Source organism: Acinonyx jubatus, chromosome B1 (assembly GCF_027475565.1).
Source record: "Acinonyx jubatus isolate Ajub_Pintada_27869175 chromosome B1, VMU_Ajub_asm_v1.0, whole genome shotgun sequence".
NCBI classification, from domain to species: Eukaryota; Metazoa; Chordata; class Mammalia; order Carnivora; family Felidae; genus Acinonyx; species Acinonyx jubatus.
In genome coordinates this window covers 134162608-134189881 of record NC_069382.1, presented here as the reverse complement: position 1 = coordinate 134189881, position 27274 = coordinate 134162608, and the positions used below count along the sequence as shown (strand labels likewise).

The 27274-nt window shown below is 39.4% G+C and overlaps 2 non-coding genes and 1 pseudogene across 2 annotated transcripts; 2 read left to right on the top strand and 1 right to left on the bottom strand.

The window, feature by feature from the left end:
* Positions 1 to 10057: 10057 nt before the first annotated feature.
* On the top strand, positions 10058 to 10164 carry LOC113601033 (U6 spliceosomal RNA). Its single transcript, XR_003422164.1, has one exon. It is a non-coding gene; the product is annotated as a U6 spliceosomal RNA (small nuclear RNA).
* Positions 10165 to 11890: 1726 nt separating this feature from the next.
* On the top strand, positions 11891 to 13436 carry LOC106987080 (vascular endothelial zinc finger 1-like; annotated as a pseudogene).
* A 2174-nt stretch (positions 13437 to 15610) lies between these two features.
* Positions 15611 to 15799, bottom strand: LOC113600981 (U2 spliceosomal RNA). Its single transcript, XR_003422110.1, has one exon. It is a non-coding gene; the product is annotated as a U2 spliceosomal RNA (small nuclear RNA).
* Between the last annotated feature and the right edge of the window lie 11475 nt (positions 15800 to 27274).

Genomic DNA, 27274 nt, shown 5'->3' with positions numbered 1-27274 from the left:
CACAGTAACACCTGAAACTATGAAACTCTTAGAAGAAAACATAGGGGGAAAGCTTCATGATGTCAGATTCAGCAATGATGCTGTGGATGATACCAAAGGCACAGACACTAAAGGAAAAAATATAGAAATTGCATTTCACAAATTAAAAACATTTGTCCATCAAAGAACGCTATCAAGGGGTGCCTGGGAGCTCAGTCGTTTAAGCATCCTACTTTGGCTTGGGTCATGATCTCATGGTTTGTGAATTTGAGTCCTGCATCAGGCTCTGTGCTGATATAGTGCAGAGCCTGGAGCCTGCTTCTGATTCTGTGTCTCCCTCTCTCTCTCTGCCCCTCACCTGCTCACGCTCTCTGTCTTTCAAAACTGAATAAATGTTAAAAAAAAAAAAAAGCACTATTAAGAGAGTGAAAAGGCAACCCACAGAATGGGAGAAATATTTGGAAACCATATATGTAATAAGAGATTAGTATCCTGAATATATATAAGGAAGAACTCAACAACAGTAAAATAACCCAATTAAAAAATGAGCAAAGAACTTGAATAAACATTTCTCCAAATAAGATATACAGATGACCAATAGGCATACAAAAAGATGCTTACCACCACTAATCGTTAGAGAAATGAAAATCAAAACCACAAAGAGATACTACTTCACATGTATCAGGATGGCAACGGTATAATAAAAAATATGTTTGGTCTTTGTCCCTGCATCCAGGAACAATGCTCCTATAACTCTTGGAGTCTCCAAAGTGATAAAAGTATCTTTTTGCTAATGTGATCTAGGGTTGGGGGAGCTGGATAGCACAAGGATGGGAACTAGTTGCCAGAAAGACCAAGCCTTAATTAGATTGGAATTTTTAGCTCCACTCCAGACCTCTTAGGTGACAGGAACTAGAGATTAACTAGAGATTAACTGTGAACGGCCAGTGATTTGATCAATCTTGCCTAAGTAATGAAACCTCCACTAAAACTCCTTAAGAATGGGATTTCCCTGGGCAAAAGCAAGCAAATGTCTGAGAAGTCTTACCAAATTTGTTTCCTGGGCTTCCTCTCATGGGTCTTCCAGAGACTAATTAAACAAAAAAAAATTAAATTAGCTGACAAGGAAATGGGGAAGGGAACAGAGAAGAGTCAAAGAACTCTCCCAGTAAGGTGGAAATCTTTAGATGGTTATTAACAAATAAGATAAATAAAACGGACATTGATGGGGTTGAAAAGTGTACTTACTATAGCACTATTGAAGTTTGGGTGGACCAAATGAACCCCCTGCTGGTTCCCCAACATTAAAATGCCCCAAACGAGTTTGCTCTATTTACCCCAACTTGGAGGAATTTAAAAAGTTGGAAGGCAAAGAATACAATGAGAAACCTGGCCTATGATCACCCGGGGCAATAGGCAGATTAAGCAAAATAAAGTTTGACAAAAGGGCAGGGTCCCTTGGCTGGGGACCCAAAGCCTAACACTCAGGAGTAGGTAAAATGGTCAGAAGATGAAGAAAAGAAGTTTCCAAGATTTCTGGACACAGGAGATGCATGCATGGTGGTATCAACAACTGTTGGTGAAGCCCTACCAGGGGCTACAATTAGATTGAGAGAATATAGAAATGTAAGAGTTGATAAGATTAAGGTGAAAGTTTGAGTGAAAATTGTAATGTTCAAACAGGCTTTATGTGAAGAGGTTTTGCCTCCTTTATCTGAATGCTTTAGAGGGATAGATACTGGTAAAAACAGGACAACAGGCCTAAAGTGGAGTCACTTCTGCAAAGTCCCATGCCACCAAACTGAGACTTAACTTAGAGTTTCTTCTCTCCCAGAGATGGAATCTTACATTAATGCCTAATTAGCTCTAGTTAGGTAAGCTGCCTGATAGAGCTCTGCCATCCCCCTAAAGGAAAGCAATCTGGCAATAATCAACATTTTTTTGTCTAGTATAACTTCCTTGTTTCTGCTCCCTTCTGCCTATTAAAGTCTTTCATTCTGTACAGCTCCTTGGAGCTCCTTTCTGTCTGCTAGATTGAATGCTGCCCGATTTATGCATCTTTGAATAAAGCCAATAAAATCTTTAAAATGTACTCTGTTGAGGGGCGCCTGGGTGGCTCAGTCGGTTGAGTGTCCGACTTCGGCTCAGGTCATGATCTCATGATTCACGGGTTCGAGCCCCGCTTCGGGTTCTGTGCTGACAGCTTGGAGCCTGCTTCCGATTCTGTGGTCCCTCTCTCTCTGACCCTCCCCCCATTCATGCTCTGTCTCTCTCTGTCTCAAAAATAAATAAACGTTAAAAAAAATTGAAAAAAATAAAATAAAATTTACTCTGTTGAACTGACTGGGGAACACTTTTCCTACGGGGAACACTTTTCCTACTTAGTGTGGGGCAATCCAGTCGGGTGGAGGCAGTCATCCAGGAGATGAAAGAGTTCACCCAAGGCAGAACAAAGGAGATAGAAGTTTATTGAACACACTGCAAGGAAGCAGTGGGCAGGGCAGCAAAGAGACTGTCTGCCAGGAGGCAGTGGTGCGGGGCTATAGTTGACAGGGGAAGGATGGGAGGTATGGGAACGAATAGAATTTTCCTTTTTTGGTCAGCTAGGGTTTATGGACATTTTGAGGTGGGTTGCCTAACGGCTTGTTTGTATTCAGCCTGGGGGTCACTGTGGGCACTTTTACTTTACTCAGGTTTTCATTGCTCAGGTTTGTTGCCTAAAAAAGGCCTCTAAACTTAGTACTGTAAAACCAAAAATCTGCTAAGGTTTTTACTTTACACCATCAAATTGTCCTAGAGTAAAACTGTTGTAATTTATAATTCCATGAGAAATGACTACCTTGAAAAAATAAATTGTCACTAACTGGAATCTTTGCCAAGGTTATATGTCAAAAATTTTCTCTTAGGTAGTTTCAATTGTTATGATAGGTAGTTTGCTTGCTCATGATGCTGAGACATTATTTGGCCATTTTTATTTGTTCTCTCATGAATTACATCAATGTATATTTGCTCTTTATCTATTGTTGCTTACATCTTATTGATTTAAAAGAGCATTTATAGGGGCTCCTGGGTGGCTCAGTCGGTTGAACGTCCGACTTTGGCTCAGGTCACGATCTCGCAGTTTGTGTTTTTGAGCCCAGCATCGGTCTCTGTGCTGACAGCTCAGAGCCTGGAGATTCTGCTTCAGATTTTGTGTCTCCCTTTCTCTCTGCTCCTTCCCCGCTCATTCTCTGTCTCTCTCTGTCTCTCAAAAATGAATAAACATTAAAAAAATTTTTCTAAAGAGTGTTTATACATTAAAGATATTAAGTTTTGTCTGTCAAATATTGAAAGTGTTTTCTTCTCAGATGGTTTTTAATTTTTAATTTTAATACAGAAAATTGAAAGCTTTGTATTTAAAACTTCCATTCATGTCTTTAATCTTTCTAAGGCATCATGTTTAGGAACACCTCCCTATGTTATGATAAAAAAACATTATTTGGAATTAGAGGCAATTATTAGTTATGACTAATCACTAATGCCACTGGCTGCATGGAACCATAATAGAGATCATTTACCAAAAGTTTAAACACTAGATTCACACAAACAATAGTATTGTTTTTAAAAAGACTTTAAAAAATGATAATTGTTGCCTTTCTTCACTAATTTTTTTTGGGGGGTGCCAGATAGTAAAGATGGGCTCAAAGAATGATGTAAACATGTCACCTTGGCCTAAGAGTCAGGTGGAAAAGGGTGATACTAACCAAATCTGAGGCAATTTGAGTTTTAAAATAGCAATAATAATGGATTATGTCCCGTTAAATAAAGCAAGAATATTTGAGTTCATACTGATATAAATGAATGAATGAATAAATAATTAGGGTAAGAGGAAGCTCTTACTTTCAGTAAAATATCAACTAATAAATGTAGAAGAAATTATGAAATTAGAAAATCTCTTTTGGGAACTCTCCTCCTCCTTCTCCTCCTCCTCCTCCTCAATACAGGCAACAGGGGGGCCTGACTGGCTCAGTTGCTTAAGCCTCGGTCTCTTGATTTCTGCTCATGCCATGATCTCAGGGTAGTGAGATGAGGCCCCCTGTTGGGTTCTGCTCTGGGTGTGGAGCCTGTTTAAGATTCTCTCTCTCCCTCTCCCTTTGCCCCTCCCCTGCTCACATGCTCTTTCTCTCTCTCAAAAAAAAAAAAAAAAAAAGCAATTACTGGCAACTGATACCACCACTGGGCAATGTTTGAGTAATAGGCTATTAATGTAGTCTCCAAGTATCTTCCCCAAAGATTTTTATGGATGGCTGGAGGAAATATACCTTCACAAACATCACCTTAACCAAAAAATGAAAGTTAACATCACCAATAAAGAGACAAATCAAGATCAGATGCCTCATGACGTGATGCTCCAAGAAGAGAACATCCTGTCTGTGATATTCTTGCCAAAAGTGCATAATCTGAATTTTACCATGAGGAAACTTCAGACAAACTCAAATTGAAGAACATTTTATAAAATAACTGACCTGTACTCTTCATAAATGTCAAAGGCATGGAACACAAAGTTTGAGAAACTGTTCTAGATTAAAGAAAACTTAAAAAACAGGACAACTAAATGCTGTAAGAAATAGCCCACAATGACAGGGACAAATTGGTTCAAACAATATTGAACTGTTGTTGAAAAATACTTTTACCTGATTTTGCTTTGCTTTTTTCCATCATTAGCATATGATAACTCAGGAAAACCTGAAAAATAGAGCAACTTTGGAATCTCCACTTTTTTTTAAATTTTTTTTTTAACATTTATTTATTTTAGACAGAGAGAGACAGAGCATGAACGGGGGAGGGTCAGAGAGAGAGGGAGACACAGAATCTGAAACAGGCTCCAGGCTCTGAGCAGTCAGCACAGAGCCCGACGCGGGGCTTAAACTCACCGACCGCGAGATCATGACCTGAGATGAAGTCGGACGCTTAACCGACTGAGCCACCCAGGTGCCCCTGGAATCTCCACTTTAAGAACTATTTTAAAAATTTATAAATAGATCTCCTCCAGTTACCCAAATTGCAAATCTTTGAGTATGTTTAAATAATAGTTTGTAAATTTTCTGGTCATATTGAAATTTTTCTGCCATGTTCTACATTTTGTGAAATATATATATATATATGTATATATATATATATATACATATATATATATATACACACACACACACACATATATACACACACACATTTGTTTTTCCAACATAAGGGATTCCTTTAATATATTCTATTAATAATAATTTTTAAACACCCTATTCTACAGGTGAAATACTTAAGGAACTGAGGAAGAGACTTTCAGAAATGTCATTGTGCATATCATTCCCCAAACTCTAAGAAAATAAAATGAGATGATCTATTATAAGAGAATAGTCTGAATTTTTCAAAAATCATAATCTTCCTTCATTTAAAGTTTTACTCCAGCATAATAATAATAATACAATCTTTACCTCAAAATCCTCATAAACTGTCACCATATGAAAATTTTATAGGAAGTTCTCATGAAGCTTGGCTTGACTCCTACTATGACAGATTCCTCCTGGTACATTTCTAATATTGTCAAGTATTTTCAAAATACCATTTTCACAGTATATGTCCAACATGTATGAGATACATTTCCAAAAGGAGCATTTCTAGACATACTCCTCCCTCATGTACCATCATAAGATATAAGAAGAGACACCAATAGAAGTCAGCCTTAGAACATACTAGAAAGGAAATTTCAACCTTAAATAGGTTTCCTAAGTTCCAATGCATACTCTTGTGGAAATATGCTTTCCAGCTGTATTAGTTTTCTAGGACTACCATATCAAAACACCACAGACCTTGTGGCTTAAATAACAGAAATTTATTTCTCACAGTTCTGAAGCTACAAGTTCAAGATCAAGGTACCAGCAAGATTTTTTTTTTTTTTTTGAGACCTCTCTCCTTGGCTTGCAGATGGCTTCCTTCTCGCTGTGTCTCTGTGTCTTCACGTGGTCTTTCCTCTGTGCATAAGTATCCCTGATATCTTCTTGTATATCAAAATTTCCTCTTCTTATGAAGACATCAGTTGCTTGGGTTAGGGCCCACCCTAATGACCTCATTTTAACTTAATTACCTCTTTAAAGACCCTACCTGCAAATATAGTCACAGTTTGAGGTTCTGTTGGTAAGGGCTTCAACATAAGCATTTTGGGTGGACACAATTCAGTCCACTGTGTCTTCACGTGGTCTTTCCTCTGTGCATAAGTATCCCTGATATCTTCTTGTATATCAAAATTTCCTCTTCTTATGAAGACATCAGTTGCTTGGGTTAGGGCCCACCCTAATGACCTCATTTTAACTTAATTACCTCTTTAAAGACCCTACCTGCAAATATAGTCACAGTTTGAGGTTCTGTTGGTAAGGGCTTCAACATAAGCATTTTGGGTGGACACAATTCAGTCCACATCACCAGCGTGATGTGTTTGGGATTCCAGATATCCAGTTCCACTGGAGATCTGATGCTGAGGTTCATTAAGTGGTCTCCCCTAAGTAGAAGGCTTCCATAAGTAGAAAGCTATCTCCAAATGATCAATATATCAATAAGATACCATTGGGTATTGTCAAAGATAAACAAAGCTGGACATTTGTTAAAGTGGTAAAAGCAGCTTTTATTTAGTAACTACTGCCATAGGGGAAAGAAGTGAGGTCCATTCCAATTTGTGCAGAGATGATAGGGCATATTAAAGGGAGTATGAGGGATGAGAGAAGGGGGAGCAAGTATAGGCTTAAGCAGAGTCAGAGAAGTGAAAAATTACATAAAAAGGGCAACAGAGTTGGTCGATGTAAATGTGATTAGACCATCTGGTTCTGCTAACTAGCATCTATCAAAATTAGGCTTCTACCCTCCCCCAAAAGACTGGAGGCAAAGACCCTATCCTTTCTCATTATTACATTTCAAAGGTATGGTTTTTTGGTCCTTGGGAAAGACACTCTTGGTCATAGGAAATACAAATATATCTCAAAGGGGCAGAGGAAGGATTTATGATTGTAAGCCCTTTTTAGTAAGTGCTCCAAGAAAGGAAGGTCAGGGGCCTATCATCAGATATTGACTGAAACAAATAGCAAGTTCTTTTGGCAGTCTTGAGCTCTTCCCCTCAGAAATGCAAGGTAGGGGGAGGGGCAGTCATCCCAGGGACATGGCCTTAGTCTGCTCAGAACCATGCTAAAGTTTGGTCAAGGCTCTTAGTGTATGACTTTGGATTGGAATCATTTGTGCTGAGAGTTTTTATAGTCCTTGGTATAAGGACTTGGATCAAGATCCATGATCTGGCAATGAGCTTTAAAATCCCTAAATATCATTCTCAAATAATTGAATGACTGCAATTCTTTCCAACCACTGGACTTTCTAACCATTGGACTTTCCAACTATTGGATTAATTGACACTGGAACCTTCTAGAATATTATCAGTCCCAATACATCTACATGCCTTAATTATACCCTAGGCCTCCAATAATTAACTGCTATAACTGTTATCTTCCAGGGGCCTGAAGAAACCCAGAAGACATCAAGAATATAAAAGAGATGTGGGGCTGATAATGGAAGCTATTATCTTATTATTTTCTCACAAAGTCATATAGAACCCATTATGTGATTTGTTTAACTCCATTTAGGGCACGTGTCCTCAACAATCACACCAACTAAATCAAGGCAGCAACTGATACCTTCAAGTTACCTTAAACTGCACATTTGTCTACTTAATGAGAATCTCTGGGACATTTCTCCCTGCGTTTACCTCATCAAAATGCAGGGTGTAATTTGGGCATGATTCTGGTGAACAGGATTTACTCTCAGCTGCCAAGGTTTGCCTTAGCTCCAGAAATCACCTCACGGTCAACATCTAACCGATCTTGCAGGGGTATAAAGACCTGGCCATTTTGGCCCAAAGAAGGTTAAGTTTGATGAGTCCCATATGCCCCAGAGCTCCCTGTGGTTTGGCCAAGGTTTTGCAAGGTCTGCATGACCATTCGTTTTCACCTTCTGCTTAATCCTACTCCTATCTACCTCCCAAGTGTTCATCCCTAATAAATGCCCTATAGGCAAAATTCCATCCCAGTGTTGGCTTTCAGTGAACCCAACACACATCAGTGATCAGTTAGACTCCAAATACTCAAAAACAAACCCACCAGTTTCTTTATTTTATTAGGTTAATAAATTACCAGGAATGGTCTGAGACACTGCATGTCACTGGTTTATACAAGGATTTTTTGTTTCACCTAACTGCAAGTTCTTGAACAAAAATCTGTGATACATAATTTAACCATGACTATGACCCAAATTGGATAGTTCTAGGCTGACTAAAGAATTGAATGTAAAAGTGGGTTCTAAATATTTCGTATGATATTCATGATTGCATTGATCTTTTTGTCTTTCCCCATTGTCTGATATATAGGTGTTTAAGTGTTGCTATGCAGCCATTATCTCAAGGTTAAATCCAACTGAAAATACTGTGTCAAAAAGCAGTCCTTATGTACACCTCTGTTCCTTTGAGAGCTGACAGTAACCAAAAGGGGGTAACTAGAATTTCTGATGAAGAAAATGATGCACTTTTGGTTTAACTAGATAGAGCTGTCAACAGGAGAGCAAAGGCAGACGTGATACACTATAGCTAAGACTCTCATGGCAATGGTCTCAAAGTGTGGTTCCCAGAGGAAGAGTATCTGGGAAGCTGTTAGACATGCAAATTCTCCAGCCTCACCTCAAACCTAAGGAATCAGTACAGCACTCAGTATTTTAACAACCTTTCCTAGAACCTGCTAACTTTGGAGAACCACTGTCCAAAAGAGTCTGCAAGCAACTGAAATTGTTTTCCCTGGGACCCAGTAGCATGCTCTAGGGCAGACTCCATGATGGGCTCTCAAGGGTAACTTCCAGTCAATCAGAGACTTCGGTGAAAGAAAACAGAACCCCTATTTTCCTAGACTATCATTTTTCTTCTTGTTTTTTTTTTACCTTTGTTTGATTGTAAACAAAAGTAAATTCCTAATATGCTACTTATGTGAAAGATCTCTGAATTATTCTGTGACGTGACCTAAGCAAAGCCAATTTGTAAATTAATTTTTCTGAAATTAATATTTTGAGGCTGGTAGACCTAATATTTGAGTCTGGGATTGCCAGGCTGAGGAAATAACCTACCCCAGAGTATAGCCTTCCAGTGGTGAGTCTAGTGTATTTGACACCTGGAACAAGCATATTGGTTTTTTTTTTTACTTTCTTTCTTCTCTACAACAAAGTTATTTTCAGTAATGGTAACAAAATAAAATGAATAATGATAAAGTCCAGAAAAGAAATGCAAACACTGAAACTTTTCTTTTATTGAACTCTATGTATAATTATGTCAGGGAAATGAGAAAACAAGTAAATAAATACTAGAGTACAGAAAGGACAAAACTAACGGATTAATGTATATTTTATTAAAAAATGTTTGTCTTTATTTTTGAGACAGAGCAAGACAGAGCAATGAGCAGGGGAGGGGCAGAGAGAGAGGGAGACACAGAATCTGAAGCAGGCTCCAGGCTCCGAGCTGTCAGCACAGAGCCTGACGTGGGGCTCGAACTCTCAACCACGAGATCATGACCTGAGCCAAAGTCAGACACTCATCCAACTGAGCCACCCAGGCGCCCCGATGTATATTTTAATAATAATATTATATTGATGTATATTTTTGAAATGGGGGAATTCATCTACACATTGGTCTATGAAGTAATCAACAGTAACATTACAGTTTTTCTTCTAGGGAAATAAACCCGTAATGAGGTATAGTCTCATTCTATGTTTGGAATTCCTGTGAAAACTAGTAGGTATCTTACTTGAATAAGAGAAAAAGATTTATGCCCTCTGCACTATAACAATTTCGTGAATAATATACCATATTGACCTAGTAGTTCAATACCAGAATATAGAAGATAACAGTATAAGAAAAGCAGTTCAGCTGCTCTATTAGAATCATGTTAGTTAGAGACTTGATGCTTCAGAGGGATGTACTTGCTTACTGAAATTGGGATCCAATAATATTCATCTCTATTAAATAGTTGTAGGGCTCACTCCGGCAGCACATATACTAAAATTGGAATGATACAGAGAAGATTAGCATGCCCTCTGCGCAAGGATAACACGCAAATTCGAGAAGCGTTCCATATTTTTGAGATCTTTATGTAAAAGAAAAACCTATAACTTATTTTTGGAAAGCTAGATGAACAATCTTTTGGAATACTTGTGTTAATTCTTTTCCTGGATAAAACACGTGCCAAGCATTTATTGATCAACTCATTAATTAGGTTTTCTATTATTTAATTTTTTCCAGCAATTAAAATCTTTTTTTCCACCTGCTGGAGAAGTGTGAAAGCTAATATTTGATCCTGGGCTTGGCGATGTGTGCAGTGAAAATTGTTGGAAAAATAATTTAGAACCCATGATAGCTGAATGGGTAAAGAGACTATTTCAGTCTTTTCTATGGAAAGGTATGAATAGACTCACTCAGCTTCAGTCTTAAGTAGATTTTCCTGGAGAAATGGGAGTGTTAAATTCTCTTGTTTTTTTTTTTCCTAGAGCATACTATTGAATTTATATTTTAAAACAATTTAATACCTGCTTGCTTTCCAGATAACCTGGTGGAAAGCAAAAGCTACAGCTGTTAAGATGTTTGATGGATTCTCCTAACAAGACATTCAAGGTGTGACTCACTGATGCTGATTTGTTTCAGTACAATTTTTTGTGCCCTCTGGCACTGGAGATTTCACGTTGCTACATCCTACCACCCTGGGTGATGAAATAGCATTTCTGTTTTGTTTTTCGCCAACCCCAGAAAAAGGAAAGCTTGCGCAGGATTAAAAAAGCCTTAAAGGGGCACCTGGGTGGCTCGGTCCGTTAGGCTTCCGACTTCGGCTCAGGTCACGATCTCATGGTCCATGAGTTCGAGCCCCGCTTCGGGCTCGGTGCTGACAGCTCGGAGCCTGGAGCCTGTTTCGGATTCTGTGTCTCCCTCTCTCTCTGCCCCTCCCCTGCTCATGCTCCGTCTCTCTCTGTCTCAAAAATAAATAAACGTTAAAAAAATTAAAAAAAAAAAGCCTTAAAGTTGAAAAAGATGTATGGGGGGGGGGTGCCTGGGTGGCTCAGTTGGTTAAGCATCTGATTCTACGTTTCGGCTCAAGTCACAATCTCATGTTTCATGAGTTCAAGCCCCACGTTGGGCTCCACGCTGACAGTGCAGAGCCTGCTTGGGATCGTCTCTCTTCCTCTCTCTCTGCCCCTCCCCTGCTCACTCTCTCTGTCCCTCTCAAAAAATGAATAAGTAAACTTAAAAAAAAAAGTTGAAAGAGATGGGAGATAAAATTAAAGCTTTGGTTTGGTGATACTAGTCAAAAGTCTACCCAGAAGTTCTTTTTTTTTTTTTTTTTTTTTAATCACTTAACTGAAGGCAGGCGATGGTTATTATTTTACTCTGTCTCTTCCTCAGAGAACAAGTTGGGGAAACCCAGTTCCCCTGTTAGAAGACTTCATGTAATGGGGCGCCTGGGTGGCTCAGTTGGTTGAATGTCCTACTTGGGCTCAGCTCATGATCTCACGGTTCGTGAGTTTGAGCCCCACATCCGGCTCGTGCCTCTCGGCACAGAGCCTGCTTCAGATCCTCTGTCCCTCTTCTGCTCTTGCTCTCTCTCTCTCTCAAAAATGAACATTTAAAAAAATTCTATAAAAAAAGAGAAGGCTTCATGTAGAAATGTGGGGATCCTAAGAATCCTGAGAAAGTGATTCCCGTGGTGGTCGAGGCATTCTACAGCATTTCACTCAAGAAGCAGAGACCTGGTGTGACCCGTGTGTGTGAGTGAGCTTCAGCAATTCCGTAAAAATACTTTATGCTGCCACAGACATCTGAAATTGTAAAATGACAGCCCATGAAGCCTCCCATCGCCACAAGCAGGCAGCACAGAATGGCTTGCTGCCCCTCCAGAGCCCTGCTGCAGAGCCCCCTGATCAGAAACCATTGCTTCCAATCTCCATAACTCAGAAACCTCAAGTGGCACCAGAAACATGAAAGGATGCCATCAGGATTAAAAAAGAAACATCCCAAACTTCATTTGTGTGCACTGACTGCAGTAAAGCTTTCAGGGACAGCTATCATCCGAGGCACCACGAGTCCTGCCACACAGGGATCAAGCTGGTGTCCCGGTCAAAGAAAACTCCCACTATGTGGTTCCCCTCATCTCCACCATCGCCGGGGACAGCAGCAGAACTTCGTTGGTCTCAACCATTGCTGGCATTCTATCAACAGTCACTGCGTCTTCCTCGGGCACCAACCCCAGCGGCAGTGCGAGGAGCACAGCTATGGCTGTGGCCCCGGCCGTCAAGAAACCCAGTAAGCCTGCCAAGAACCATGCCTGCCAGATGTGTGGGAAGGCCTTCCGGGATGTGTACCACCTCAACCGGCACAGGCTCTTCCATTCGGACCAAAAGCCCTTCGAGTGTCCTGTTTGCAATCAGCGCTTCAAGAGAAAGGGCCGATGACTTCTCATGTGAGGTCTCATGAAGGAGGCAGCACCAAACCCCATACTGGCAGTGTCTGTGGGAAAGGCTTCTCGAGACGTGCCCTGTTGCCTTGGCCACCAAAGACAGACTGCGGACACACACGGGGCACCACGAAGGCAAGGTACGGTGTAACGTCTGTGGGAAGCTTCTGAGTGCAGCATACATCACCAGCCACTTAAAGACACACGGGCAGAGCCAAGGTATCAGCTGTAATACATGTGAACAAGGCATCAGTAGAACATGCATGCATGAGTGGAGACCGGCAGCCAGAAGCAGCAGCAGCGGCAACAACAACATGTGATAGATGACCAGGGAAGCAGGTGGGGACACTGAAACTGGGGGAAGAAGCTGTCAAAGCAAGCAAGCAAGAAGCTGCCAACCCGTGCCTGACCTCCGTGGCTGCTATGACACCTGTGACTCTCACTGCTCCATTCAATGTAATGTCCTGCGTGTCACCTGGGGCGATGTCAAACCCAATCACAGTGGCAGCGGCAACGAGCATGAAGCATCCAGTAAATGTTTCAAGTGCAGTTACCATAACCAGCCCAACGAACAGATCGCACCCTGTAACTATAACCAGCCCATTATCCATGACCTCTCCTTTAACATTCACTACCCTAGTCAACCTTCTCACCTCTGTCACTGCTCCAGTGAATATAGCCCACCCTGTCACGATCATGTCTCCAGTGAACCTGCCAACACCTGTGACGTTAGCTGGCCCTCTCAATATAGCAGTGAGGCCCGTAGAGGGCATGCCTTTCTTACCCCAAGCCTTACCCACATCACCACCTTGATAGACAGCATTATAAAATTTAAAAAAAGGGGTTAAAGTAAATATTTACCAGCAACTTACTTTTAATTTATTAAAGCAAAGAGTAAACTATGGGGACACCTGGGTGGCTCAGTCGGTTAAGCGTCTGACTTCAGCTCAGGTCATGATCTCACGGTTCCTGAGTTCAAACTCTGCGTTGGGCTCTGTGCTGACAGCTCAGAGCCTGGAGCCTGCTTTGGATTCTGTGTCTCTCGCTCCCTGCCCCTCCCCTGCTTGTGCTCTGTCTCTCTCTCTCTCAAAAATAAATAAACATTAAAAAATTTTAAAAAAGTAAACCACGAAATGGGGATATTTCATTACATTAGTTAATAATAGTGTAGCAGCATTTTTCTCCAATTTGGCTGGGATTATTCAAAGTAGGGTGTGTATGTAATTTATCACTGGACCACTTTAGTTTAATCAGAAATTCCTTTTAGCTGACAGCATTGCTTAAACAGGATAGTAGCTGGCAAGATGAAATGCCAGAATTAAAACCAATCATAAAAAAGCAAAACCCATTTCAAAATTAAAAAAAAAGCATTACTGTTTCTAATCCCAAGAAATCATTTTATTCTAAACACTAGCAGAACTATTCTCCCCATACAAGGTGGATGGCTGGATGGCTGATTTTAACCTGAAGTCCTAAATCCACAAATTTAGAATTTGTGAGAGCTAGTGTAGAATTGTCTGTGTTTATTGTTTTTATGAGTAAATACATGCATTGTCATAATAAAATGCATTTTGGAGAATATGCATTTTACCTTTGAGAATATGTTAATTTCAGGCAGCATTCTTTATGGGAAAGGTGATACCAGCTCTGATATGCAAAGCGTATAATAATTTATGATTCTACTTTCAACATATAATAGAGATCGTGACCTGATATTTGGAGATGTAAATATCACTCAGTATATTAATCCTGATAGAACATAGCATTGTAGTTGACTTAAAAAAAAAAAACAACAACCAAAATATACAAATTTTGTTTTGGTAAGAAAAGGCCTCAACTGACAGTGGATAAGTCAAGTGTGTGAACAGGCAGACCCCTAACAAACAGAGGCCATGGGACTCTTGTTCAGGGGCCAAGAAGTACTTTAGAACAGCCAAAATATATTGCTTTAAATTGGAAGATGCTGGAGGCACCGGGATGTGATATGCCCCTCCCCTCTCTTTCCCAATCAGAACCTGTTGATGCTATGATAGGGAAAGATGTGTTAGTTGCTCACTGCAGTTTATGTCTTATATTAAATTGTATACAGTTTGTATTCTAACCACCAGCTAGGACTAGGTAGTATGCCCCTTCAGAACAAGCAGAATGTATCTTTTTTTTTTTAATTTCTCCTTTCATTTCTTAATCAAGTATTGTGCAGATTTGTTCAACTTTGTAAACATGGACATCACTTTTTTTTTTCTTTGAAAAAACACTTGTATCAGCTTGGTGGTGTTTTCAGGGAGGCATTTATCTGTACTCCCTGTAGGAACCCAGGAATGATTCTGCACGTTAAGACAGGTGCTTTTTATTTCTTAGCAGGATGTTTTATCTCTGTATGTAAAGTAGAAACCAAAAGTTAGGGAAACAGATACTCTTTACACCATTATGCCACACATTAATGTTTTTAAAGCATTGTGTTAAAAAAAAAAAAGTTCCTGGGGCGCCTGGGTGGCGCAGTCGGTTAAGCGTCCGACTTCAGCCAGGTCACGATCTCACGGTCCGTGAGTTCGAGCCCCGCGTCAGGCTCTGGGCTGAAGGCTCGGAGCTTGGAGCCGGTTTCCGATTCTGTGTCTCCCTCTCTCTCTGCCCCTCCCCCGTTCATGCTCTGTCTCTCTCTGTCCCAAAAATAAATAAAAAAAGGTTGAAAAAAAAATTCCTAAAACCAAGATGCTGTGATTTTTTTTTAAGTTACAATATGTTTTTGGGGTTCCCCCCTTTTTAATCTTGCAGTTAAAGGAAATCAAATTTAGTTGTATTAATCTTGCAGAATGTTGGCAGGACTGACTATCAAATTGGATGACTTCAGTTTATACCCCACTGTGTCAGTTCAAGCATCAAACACCTTACATCTGAGGCAGACTTCTTACATCATGGACAGGTATCTGTGTGTCATTATACAAAACAGTTTGAGGGGGTTGAACTACATAGTAAAAAATAAAATAGTACTTAGTGTAAAATAACTTTATAAATTATCTTTTGTACTTTAGGACATTAAGTTGTACTACTTCTGTACATATAAAAGCTTAGGAACATTCTGTTTAGCAGGAAGGCAACACATTCCTACACTTTTAATGTGTATGTTTTGTTATAATGTCCATGTAAACATGCCCTCTGTGCCTTTTAATTAGTGTGTCTCAATAAACAAAATGTAGAGAAAAAATAGTTGCAACATTTTATTAAACCTGTAAGAACAGATACTACACTTGATCTAAGCCAAAAGGCCGAGAAGCAATAGTTGGGGCATTTAAAAGTGGTTGGTTAATGCAAACTCAAATCATTTCAAGGAAAACCATGCTTCTTTTTTTACCTCTTTATTCGCATTTTTATATGTCTATTTTTCCCATAAAAAGGATCATAACAAAAAAAAGGATCATAACAAGAATATAGAAAGCAATGATTGCAATTATGACAAGGGCCAAATTTTGAATAAATATGCCTGAAAATAAATGAGTATCATAAAGGAAGATACAAGTTTATCTTTTTTAAAAAAGTTTATTTTGAGAGAGAGAGAGACAGACAGACAGAGAGAGAGGGAGAGAGAATGATCAGGGGAAGGGCAAGAGAGAAGGAGAGAGAGAGAATCCCAAGCAGGCTCCCTCTGTCAACGTGGAGCCCGATGTGGGGCTCAAACTCATGAGCTGTAAGATCATGACCTGAGCTAAAACCAAGAGTCAGATGCTTAACTGACTGAGCCACCCAGGTACCTAAGATAATATAAATTATCTTAACAGCCTATCACCAATTATAGTTTCTTCAAAGGAAATTGAGTGTGTATGGCCATGGATATGCTCCACTCAGGTCTTCCAGGGAACCTACTGGGGGACACAGTTGGCTGAAAACCTTCACCTGCAGCTTCTATGAGAGCTGTGGCCACCTCCCCCCCCCCCCCCCCCGCCCCTGGCTGCTCCCAGACAGTCAGTGCACATGATGGAGGTACTAATGAAGGCCCATCCTTATGAGAAACCACATTCCTTTATCAGGGGACTTGCTCAAAGAGTCTCCATCAGCCTGGTGGAGATTTTTTTTAGCTTGCCTTGTAGTCTGAGACTCCTCTACAACTCTCCTTCCTTCCCTTTATCCTTTTCCAAGTGTCAGACATGCATGACATTGTGAAGCCTCTCCCTCCTTACTTACCTGTCTTTCCCCTATCATTCATAGATATTTTCCCCAGTATGGCTCTTGAACATCTAACCTTGTCTTTGTGTCTGCTTCTCAGGATCCAAATGGACAGAGTGCTTGCCTTCTCATGTCACCCATGAAGGTCTTCCTGAGCCATAAAGATCCCATTTTCAATTTGTGCCAGTGTTTTTTATTTTATTAAAAAAAATGTTTATTTATTTATTTTGAGAGAGAGAGAAAGAGAGCATGCACGCACACACAAATGTGTGCAAGGGACAGGGGGCAGAAAGAGAGAGGAAAGAGAGAATCCCAAGCAGGCTCCAAGCTATCAATGCAGAGCCCAACATGGGGCTCAATCCATGAACCACGAGATTATGACCTGAGCCGAAATCAAGAGTTGGACACTTAACCAACCGAGCCACCCAAGCACCCCAATCTTTTTTTTTTAAGTTTTTAATTTATTTATTTTGAGAGAGAGACAGCGTGAGTGGAGGAGGGGCAGAGGGAGAGATAGAATCCCAAGCAGGCTCTGCACTGTCAGCACAGAGCCTGATGCAGGGCTCAAACTCACGAACTGTGAGATCATGACCTGAGCTGAGATCAAGAGTTGGTCATTTATCCAGTCGAGTCACTGGGGTGCCCCAGGCACCCCAATCTTTTTTATTTTAAAATTCCCATCAGTGATCCAATGTAAATATTCATGTTGACCATTTACAGGTCAAAACAAAGTCATTCTTTTTGTCCCCAGCTTTACTGAAGTATAATCAAAAATATAATTGTATAAATTTAAGGTATATAATGTGATTTCATGTACATGTATATTGTAAAATGATTACCACAATAAAGTTAATTAACACATCCATAACCTCACATATTTGACTTTTTGTATGTGTGTGTGGTGAGAACATTTAAGATCTTCTTTCTTAGCAAATCTCAAGTATTCAATACAGTATTGTTAACTATAGTCATGATGTCATACATGAGATTCCCAGAACTTATTCATCTTATAACTGTGAAAGTTTGTACCCTTTGACTGGCATCACCCCATTTCCCCCACTGCCCAGGCCCAGCAACCACCATTCTATTCTCTGTTTCTATGAGCTCAACGTTTCTAGGTGGTCCAAAAAGTGAGATCAGATGGCATTTATCTTTCTCTGTCTGACTTATTTCACTTAGCATAATGCCCTCAAGATTAATCCATATTGCTGCAAATGGTGGAACTTCATTTGCTTTTTTATGGCTGAATAATATTCCATTCTGAATATACACTAAATTTTCTTTTCTTTGTTTAAAAATTTTTAATGTTTATTTATTTTTGAGAGGTGGGGAGGGGCAGAAGAGAGAGACCCGAAGCAGGCTCCAGGCTCCGAGCTGTCAGCGCAGAGCTTGACCCGGGGCTCAAACCCATGAACTGTGAGATCATGACCTGAGCTGAAGTCAGACGCTTAACGGGCTGAGCCACTCAGGCACCCCCTACACTAAATTTTCTTTAGATAAAGTCACTACATAGAATACAGTACAATATGGAAATGGAATTATAAAATATCTAAACAATATATCAGAAAAAAGTTTTAATCACACGCAAGTATAGACTGTTATTAGCTTACAATATATTGTTGAGTTTTATTGATAGACTCAAAGAATTTTGTCATAATTATGCTATTTTCTATGACTGTTTCCCAAATTTTCAAAATGGTCTGTGCTTGCAGGGCTAGTTTGTTAGGGCCTGCCAGAACAAAATACTAGACTTGGTGGCTTAAACACAGAAATATATTTCCTCACAATTCTGGAGGCTGGAAGTCTAAGATCATGGTGTTGGTAAGATTGGTTTCATCTGAGGCCTCTCTCCTTGGTTTGCAGATGGCCACCTTCTCCCTGTGTCTTCACCTGGTCCTTCTTCTCTGTGTGTCTGCATTTAAATTTCCTTTTCATATTAGATTAAGGTCTATCCTGATGACCCCATTTAACCTTAATTACCTCTTTAAATTCCCTATTTCAAAATATAGTCACATTTTGAGATACTGGAGCTTAGGACTTTAACACATGAATTTGGGGGACAAAATTCAACCCATAACACTCAAATGGATAGGTAAAATACACGCATCCTGTGTGTTTCTCATTTACTCTCACTATTGATATGTAATGCTTTTGTTACCGGATGTGTGGATTTTCCACATATCAGGCAATTCTCTGATACCAGCCAGATGTCCTACAATTTAATTCAGTTCTGATAGCATCTACCTGGAGTAATCGGTCAATTTCGGCTGTTAGCACAGTGGCAGCTACCCTGTCCCATTCCCAGCCCCATAGTAGCCAGATAGACATATGTTCCTGGAGCAGCTTACACACAGCTTGCAGGAGCTAGGAGGGAAAAAAGATATTCGATGCAAATAGTTACCAAAAGAGAGTAGGGGTGGCTGTATAAATACCAGACAAAATAGACTTTAAATCAAAAAAGTTTACAACAGTCAAGGAAGAATCCCATATATGAATTGAAATTCAACACAGCAGGAAGATATAACAATTATAAATGTTTACACACCCAATGACAGACCAGCAAAACACAAGAAGCAAAAACGGATAGTGTTGAATTTTTTAATTCAAGAAATTAACTGCCGAAAAATCGACAGTTCTACAATAATAGCTGGAGACTTCAACACCCTCTCACAATAATGGATGAAACAGCCAGATGAAAGATAAGTGAGGTAATAGAGGATTTAAACCACACAATAAACCAAGTAGATCTAACAGACATGTACAGAACGCTTCACCTAGTAACTACAGTGTGCACATTCTGCTCAAGTGCACACGGGACATTTTCCAGGAAAGACCATGTGTTAGGCCACACTTAAAAATCAAGAGATTTAAAAAGGTAAGTACCAGACAAAGTATCTTCTCCAACCACAGTGGGATGCAGTTAAAGACATCCATAACAGAAGGGAAACTCGAAAATTCACAAAACTATGGAAATTAAACAGCATGCTTTTAAATAATCAATGAATCAGAGAAAAATATCACAAGGGAAATTAGAAAATACTTAGAGATGACAATGAAAACATGGGGCTGCCTGGATGGCTCTGTCAGTTAAGTGTCTGACTCTTGATTTTGGCTCAGGTCATGGTCTCACAGGTTCGTGGGATGAAGCCCTGTGTCAGGCTGTGTGCTGGCTGTGGGGATCCTGCTTGGGATTCTCTCTCCCTCTCTCTCTGCCCCTCCCCCCCCAAATAAACATTTAAAAAAAAATGAGGGGCGACTGGGTGGTTCAGTCTGACTTCAGCTCAGATCATAATCTCGTGGTTTGAACCCCACATCAGGCTCTGTGCTGACAGCTCAGAGTCTGGATCCTGCTTCAGATTCTGTGTCTCTCTCTCTCTCTGCCTCTCCTCTGCTCGTGCTCTGTCTCTGTCTCTCAAAAAATAAATCAGTGTTAAAAAAAAGAAAATGAAAACATGACATAACATTACTATGGGTCACATTGAAAATAGTGCTAAGGGGGAAATTTATAGCTATAAATACTTACATTAAAAGACAAGAAGGATCTGAAATCAACAACATAATTCACAACTTAAAGAAGTAGAGAAAGAAGAACACATTAAACCCAAAGCTAGTAGAAAGAATGAAATAATAAAAACTAGAACAATAAATGAAATAGAAAATAGAAAAACAATGGAGAAAAATCAATGAAAAAAGTTCGTTCTCTTCCTGGTCAAGGAGGCCCTTTTTCCCATGAGAAATTAAAAAAAAATTTTTTTTTTTTTTTTTTTAAATTTTAGAGTGAGAGATAGCAAGAGCATGAATGGGGAGAGGGAGAGAGGAAGAGAGAGAGCAAATCCTAAGCAGTGTGGAGCCTGACATGGATGGGCTCAATCCACTACCCTGGGATCATAACCCCAGGGTGAGAGTTGGATACTCCAATTAAGAGTTGAACGCTCAGGGGTGCCTGAGTGGCTTAGTAGGTTAAGCGTCTGACTTCAGCTCAGGTCATGATCACGGTTTGTGAGTTCGAGCCCTGTGTTGGGCTCCGTGCTGACAGCTTGGAGCCTGCTTCCGATTCTGTCTCTCTCTCTCTCTCTGACCCTGCTGCACTTGTGCTCTCTCCATCTCTAATAAATAAATAAAACTTAAAAAAAAAAAAAAAGAGTTGAACGCTCAAATAAAAAAAAGTAAAAAAAAAAAAAAAAGTTTGACGCTCAACCGAGCCACCCAGGCGCCCCTCTCATGAGAAATTTTATGACCTATTTTTTGGTAGAAAGAGTAGGTTCGAGAGCTCTTTCTGCCTCTGCTGTTTTTCAGATGTCTTCAGCTCAAAATAATCAATATGTTAAAGCAGTATATTTTGGGCTGGCATGTTCTAAAGCACTTCACCTTATTTATTTTATGCAGATTTACTAAACATTCTCCTTGGTTGCAGGCATCAAATAATACAAGTATTAAAGGGAACTTCAGAGATTATTTAGTCCCTTCTCATTTTATTGATGCAGAAACTAAAAGCCCAGAGCAATTAATCAAATCATCCAAATTCATAAATAGTTATTTTCTACAAACTATTTTTTATGGGTAATATTTATTTAGATTCATTCTCTTTTTAGCTTTATTGGAGTATAATTGACAGAAAGATATTGTATATATTTAAGGTATATAACTTGATGTTTTGATATCTGTACACTTTGTGAAATGATCACCACAATCAGGCTGGTTAACATGTCCATCACCCCGCATAGTTACCTTTTTTGTGTGTGTGGTGAGAATAGTTAGGATTTACCTTCTTAGCAAATTTTGAAGTATACAATACAGCATTATTAACTATAGTCACTGTGCTGTATGTTAGATCCACAGACCTTACTCAGCTTGAATAACTATAAGTTTGTACTCTTTGATCAACATCTCCCCATTTTCTCCACTCCCTAACCCCTGTCAATCACCATTGTACTCTGTGTCTCTATGATTATGATTATTTAGATCATGAAGTATTTGTCTTTCTATGTCTGGCTTATCTCACTTGCCATGGCGTTTTTCAGTTTCGTTCATGTTGTCACAAATGGCAGGATTTCCTCCTTTTTGAAAAGGTGAATAATATTCCTATACATTTCACATTTTCTTTATCCAATCACCCTTTGATGGATAATTAGGTTATTTCCATATCTTAACTATTAATTAATAATGCTGTAACGAACTGTAAATACTAATCTGAAGCCGAGTCGGAACCGGAACTTTGGGGTCCTGATTCCCAGTGCTATACCCGTCTTACTAGACAAAAAAAAATGAAGAGGTGATTGAGAGAGAAGAGGTACCCTCACATATAAGGCCATTAGACTTTGGGAAATCCTCTGAAAATGCTAGGAAGGCTGGTAGGGCCCAGCTATTGTCATTTCTGAAAAATGTAGTTATGATAGCTGTTAGGGTTGTAAACCACTACTTTACAGAAGATTGTAAATGCTTTTATTACCAACTTTTAGAGGTAAGGACATTGCTTACGTCATAGGGTGGCCCCCTACTCCAGTATGACTGCTATTCTTGTAACGAGACCGCCGTGTAAAGAGACAGACGTGCATGCAGGGAGAACACCATGTGAACATGAGGGCAGAGATGTTGTGATGTGTCTACAAGCCAAGGAATGCCAGACTGCAGGCAATCCATAAGAAGCTAGGAGAGAGGAAAGAAGCAGATTCTTCCTCCCAGCCCTCAGAAATCCATTCCTGCCCTCCCGAGCATGGACTTCAGCCTCCAGAACTGTGAGACAATGACTTTCTGTTAAGTCACCCAGTTTGTGGTACTTTGTTAAGGCAGCTGACGCAAATTAACGCATTTCCTAAAATAGCAGATTGCTTTGCTGCTAAATCACTGTCTGATCCACCTAATCTTCCACTGCCCTAAGCCTTTTCCCCACTCCCCACTAAAATCATGCTTTCTCTACTGAATTTTACTTTCTTATAGCCTGTCTTTGTCTCTTTGGGCTGCTCCAACAAAAATATCATGAACTAAGTGGTCTATTCACAGCAAACACTTATTGTTCACAGTTCTGGAGGCTAGAAAGTCCAAGATCATGGTGCTGGCATATTTGGTGTTTGATGAAGGCTTCTCATAGTAGCCTCAATGGCAGTTGACTTTCTGGGGTCTCTTTTACAAGGGCGCTAAGTCCAATCTTGAGGGCTTTGCTCTCATGACTTAATTAGCATCCAAAGGCCCCACCTCTTACAACCATCACCTGGGGCTTAGGATTTTAAAATATGAATGGGGGAGGGGGGGGGGAACACAAGCATTCAGACCATAACAGTCCCTTTCATTCCTTCTTTCTTTTCTACAAATCTGCATCTCGCCTATTAGAGTTCCTCTTTCTCCTTAAATCCTTCACCATTGTACAAAGTTATTTTTACTCCTATGGAATTTTTCTAACCAACATCAATTATTTTGTTAGAATGTGAGCTTCATATGAATAGAGATTTAGAGTTGAACTCACAAATGGTGAGATCATGACCTGAGCCAAAATCAAGAGATGGCTGCTTCACCGACTGAGCCACCCAGGAGCCCCTGCTTTTTAATTTTTTTAACTTCTGGATATAGTAGGTGTTTCTTGGATTTTTTTTCCCCTCATTATTCTAAATTCTTAGAAGACAGGAATCCTGGCCTTATACCTTCCTCATATTCATGAATTCACAACTCATGAATATGTACTTTACATCAGGCTAGTCAGTGCCTGCCTTAATGGAATTTATAATCTACTGTGAGACAAAAACATTAAAGACATAATCTCTTATGTGATGACATAATTACATAATGCTGATAAACACTTTGTAGGAAAGATAGAAAGCTAGAAGCAAGGATAATTAAGGTACCTAACCCCCCCTAGTGTTGGGATCAGGAAATGTCTGTTTAAGGACCTAAACACCGCCAGGGAGGAAGGGGTGGAAAGGAACACCAGGTGTGGAAGACAAGACTGAAACCTGAGGAAGAGACCTCAGCTGAGAGAGAAAATTAGAATACATTTTGCAATCTTATTTTGAGTCAAAATCTTATTTTGACTCAAAATCTTATTTTGAGTCTATTTACAATCTATTTTGTAAATAGACTCTTTAATTACACAAACGTAAAGCAAGTGCTTACGCTTTGTTTTTAGGAGAAACCTGAAAGGAAAATAGGAATGGAGATGTTTTGGACACTAAGTCATAATCAATGCCATGTTTGGATTGTAAATAGTTGTACATGCTTTGTTGACCTTAAAGTTAGAACCTTTATTTTACCAGCAAAAATGGGTTTATTTGGGAATAGCAGAGGATTGAAATTTGGGGCAAACAAGCTACAGCAAAAACCATAGGCAAGTCCAACAAACAAAAGAGAGAAATGTTATTTTGTGGAGAAGAAGGAGGATGTTGGGAGGGGTGGTTCTGAATGAAAGTCCATTGGAGAAAAGCAAGAGTTCAGGATGATGATGGTTTCTCATCTGGATGAGTGGCTGGGGTAAGTTGATTTCAGTGTCGGAGATGCAAAGTACATCTTTTCCTGTTGGGGCCTATAACTGATGATTCTCTCCTGTTGACGGTTCCTCTGTTGGGGGTCTATAGCTAATTAATTGGCAATTCTTGAGTTAATTGATGTTGAGTGTCACAGCATAAGAGCTCCCCCTTCTGGCCTCCTGACTCTATTTTAGTGAGGTTTCCTTTTGTTAATTTTCACAGCTTGAATTATTACTACACTGGGACTCAGTTGCTTCTGTGGTGGGAAATGTTTCTTGGCTTTATTTATGCCTACGGTTCCTGCTACATACAGCAAAGGAGGCTTATCCTTGGGGAGGCAGATGTGGGATTATTTAAGAATTGCTTGCAGAGCTCCAGAGCTCTTGCATTAGTGCAAAGAACCCAGGGTCCTTACCTCTACTAGAAGAGAATAATGAGGAATAGGACTGGGCTTGGAAAACCCAATCTATGCTGGATTGTTGATATCTTATACATGGCTGTAAGACCAAATAAGCTAAAACACGCTGATGCTTACTTTCAAAATGACTGCTCAAATAGCATGGTGGAAAATGGATTAGAAGGGGTAAAAGTGGATTCATTCTAGATTATTCTGTATTTATGAACCCTCTTAGTTAATTTCTTCACATGCACTGGACAATTTTATTTTTCTTTAAACCTCTGAGATTATCACAATATCTGGCTTACAAATAGTATGTCCTCCATATTTACTTATTGAATGAATGGACTTTTTCATTAGGAGTTACTAAAAAAAGTCATTATATAGAGAATGGAGTAAGATATCCCCGGATCACCAGAATTTGGAAATAAGAACATCCATTGAGAATTAAAATAAGGTATACATTTATTATTTATACATTTATTGCTCATCACTTTTAATTTCTTTATTTCTTAAGGATTACTTATTTAAGAGGATGAATGCAACTATGCATAATGAGTCATTTGTAGCAAAAAAAAAAAAAATCAGAAAAAACTGGCAAATGTGTTGTGGAAGAGATGTGGGAAACACCCATGAAAGTGACTAGAGTACATTTCCCAGAAGAACCACCAGAATATGACTAACCCAAAAGGAACCATGACTTCACTGACGATCAAGAAACCCATTTAAAGAAGATGAGAGTCCGGGTAGAATTGGGGCATGGATGAAAGAACCCTCGACACTAACTACAACTCTCCTGCTCTCATTTCTTTTGCTTGTGAATTTTGCCTTTCATCCCTTTGACAGAGTGAAGGAGGAGGTACTATATTTTGAAGATGTTCTGGCTACTAGGAAAATATATACAGCACCATATATATGGTATTAAGCACCATGATTCATAACTCAGTCTCCTCTGAATTTGATTATTATGAATCGGCCACAAAAGCTTGACTAAACCAAGTTTTAGATCTTAAACCCAAGGGCTATTTTAGCTATCTCAAGTGGAGATGATTACACTAAGGTAGTTGTGAGTCCCCATTTTTGATATTCTGTTTCACCCTCTCTAATCCCAGAGGAATTTTACGGGAAGAACCTGCCTCCTCAGGGTAGTTCATTCCTAGGCAATCTTGCAAAATCTCTGCTGTGGAGTCATTTGCATTTGGCTTTAGGAGTGCTGGGGAGATTGGGTCATGGTATTTTCCAGGTAGGAGTCGCCAAGAAAATGCCCCCAACATACTTTTGTAAAGGCAGGTCAATAGGAGAGTTTGAGGCTGAGACTTTAGTCAACAGTGAAGAAGCTGATGTTTTCCTTACTTCATTCAACACAAACGTGTAGATGAGCCATCTGTTTTTTAAGGTCTTTAGAAACAGAGCCATAGGCTGGGATTTTCATGGTTCCAAAGAAAGAACATTTCCTACAGATTTAAGTTCATCAGATTCAGAACCATATCACCATCTTCCTGGGATGCGCAAACCAGAGTATTCTCAGATCTCTAATGTGTTTGTATGCTCTAAGTTAAGAAATACTGAATTGAAAGAGTAGATGGTCACTACTTACTCACAGAAGACTTATGGATCCCCCAGACTATGTCTGTGTCCCTGTCGTTCCAGGAACCCCATTTTGAGAGGAACCGGAGGGATGATTGTCTTCACCTGACTTACTCACGGACAATGTTTGGTTAACCAGTTTTCTTTGCATTGATGTTGAGGTCCTGCCCAAAACACTGTTAGTTATTTTCTAGTGAAAGTAATACCTGGTAGCTTTAAAGTAAGTAAAACAAAAAAAGGTTTCATTTGTTAAAATAATAAAAAAGAATGGTGGAAATAATTGAAGCATAGAAATCACACTGGAATGTGTTTGGCATCATTACCTCATTTTAAGCTTTGCTCAACTAAACTCTGTTTTGATGACAAGAGTGGTTTTCCTCCAACTTCAGGAGGAGACACCAGGAGGAGACAAATAAAGAGAAATGGGTGAAGCATTATAAATAACAGGAGTGTGTTATAACATTCATTACAATAGTTGAAGAGATTTTATTTTTAAGAGGTCAGAGTGCATTTGAAGCTACTAATTAGTCAGCAAATTATTTTCTTTTTAATTGTTGTCAGCTAGTTGCTTTCTGCTCAAAATGCAGAAGTGAACTTTAGCACTATATATTATAGGGCGGCCACAGCAAGCCATTAATTAAAGACAACTCTCATGATTTGAAAACGTTTTTAACTTATGAACTTGAAGAATGAAAGACTCTAGGACTAATCCTGGGATAAATTTGACTGTTCTTCTTAACTGCTAATCTACTTATTTTTATTCTGCTCTAGAAAAGGGAAGATATGCATCTAAATAATATTTAAAATACCAGTTTCTATTTATTACCACTTGTCCAAATATATAATTTAGAACTGCATTTGGTCTTTGAAAATTTTTATCTGTAAGTTCTTAATTTTCCCTGAAATGTGAATATTTTAAGGACAAAAGACAGAAAATCAATCTCCATGACAAGTGTTCCAGTCATGAATGAATTTCAGTCCCTGACTACGTCATCAGAGAATGGTAAATCATGAAATCATGCCTATACTCACCAAACCACCAAGACCTAGAGATGAGGATTTTACTTACTCTCAGGTAAGTTCAGATGGCTAGATGTAGTGTTAGCATCTCATCAAATTGTTGCTATTATCCAGAAATTTTGAATATAAAGTCA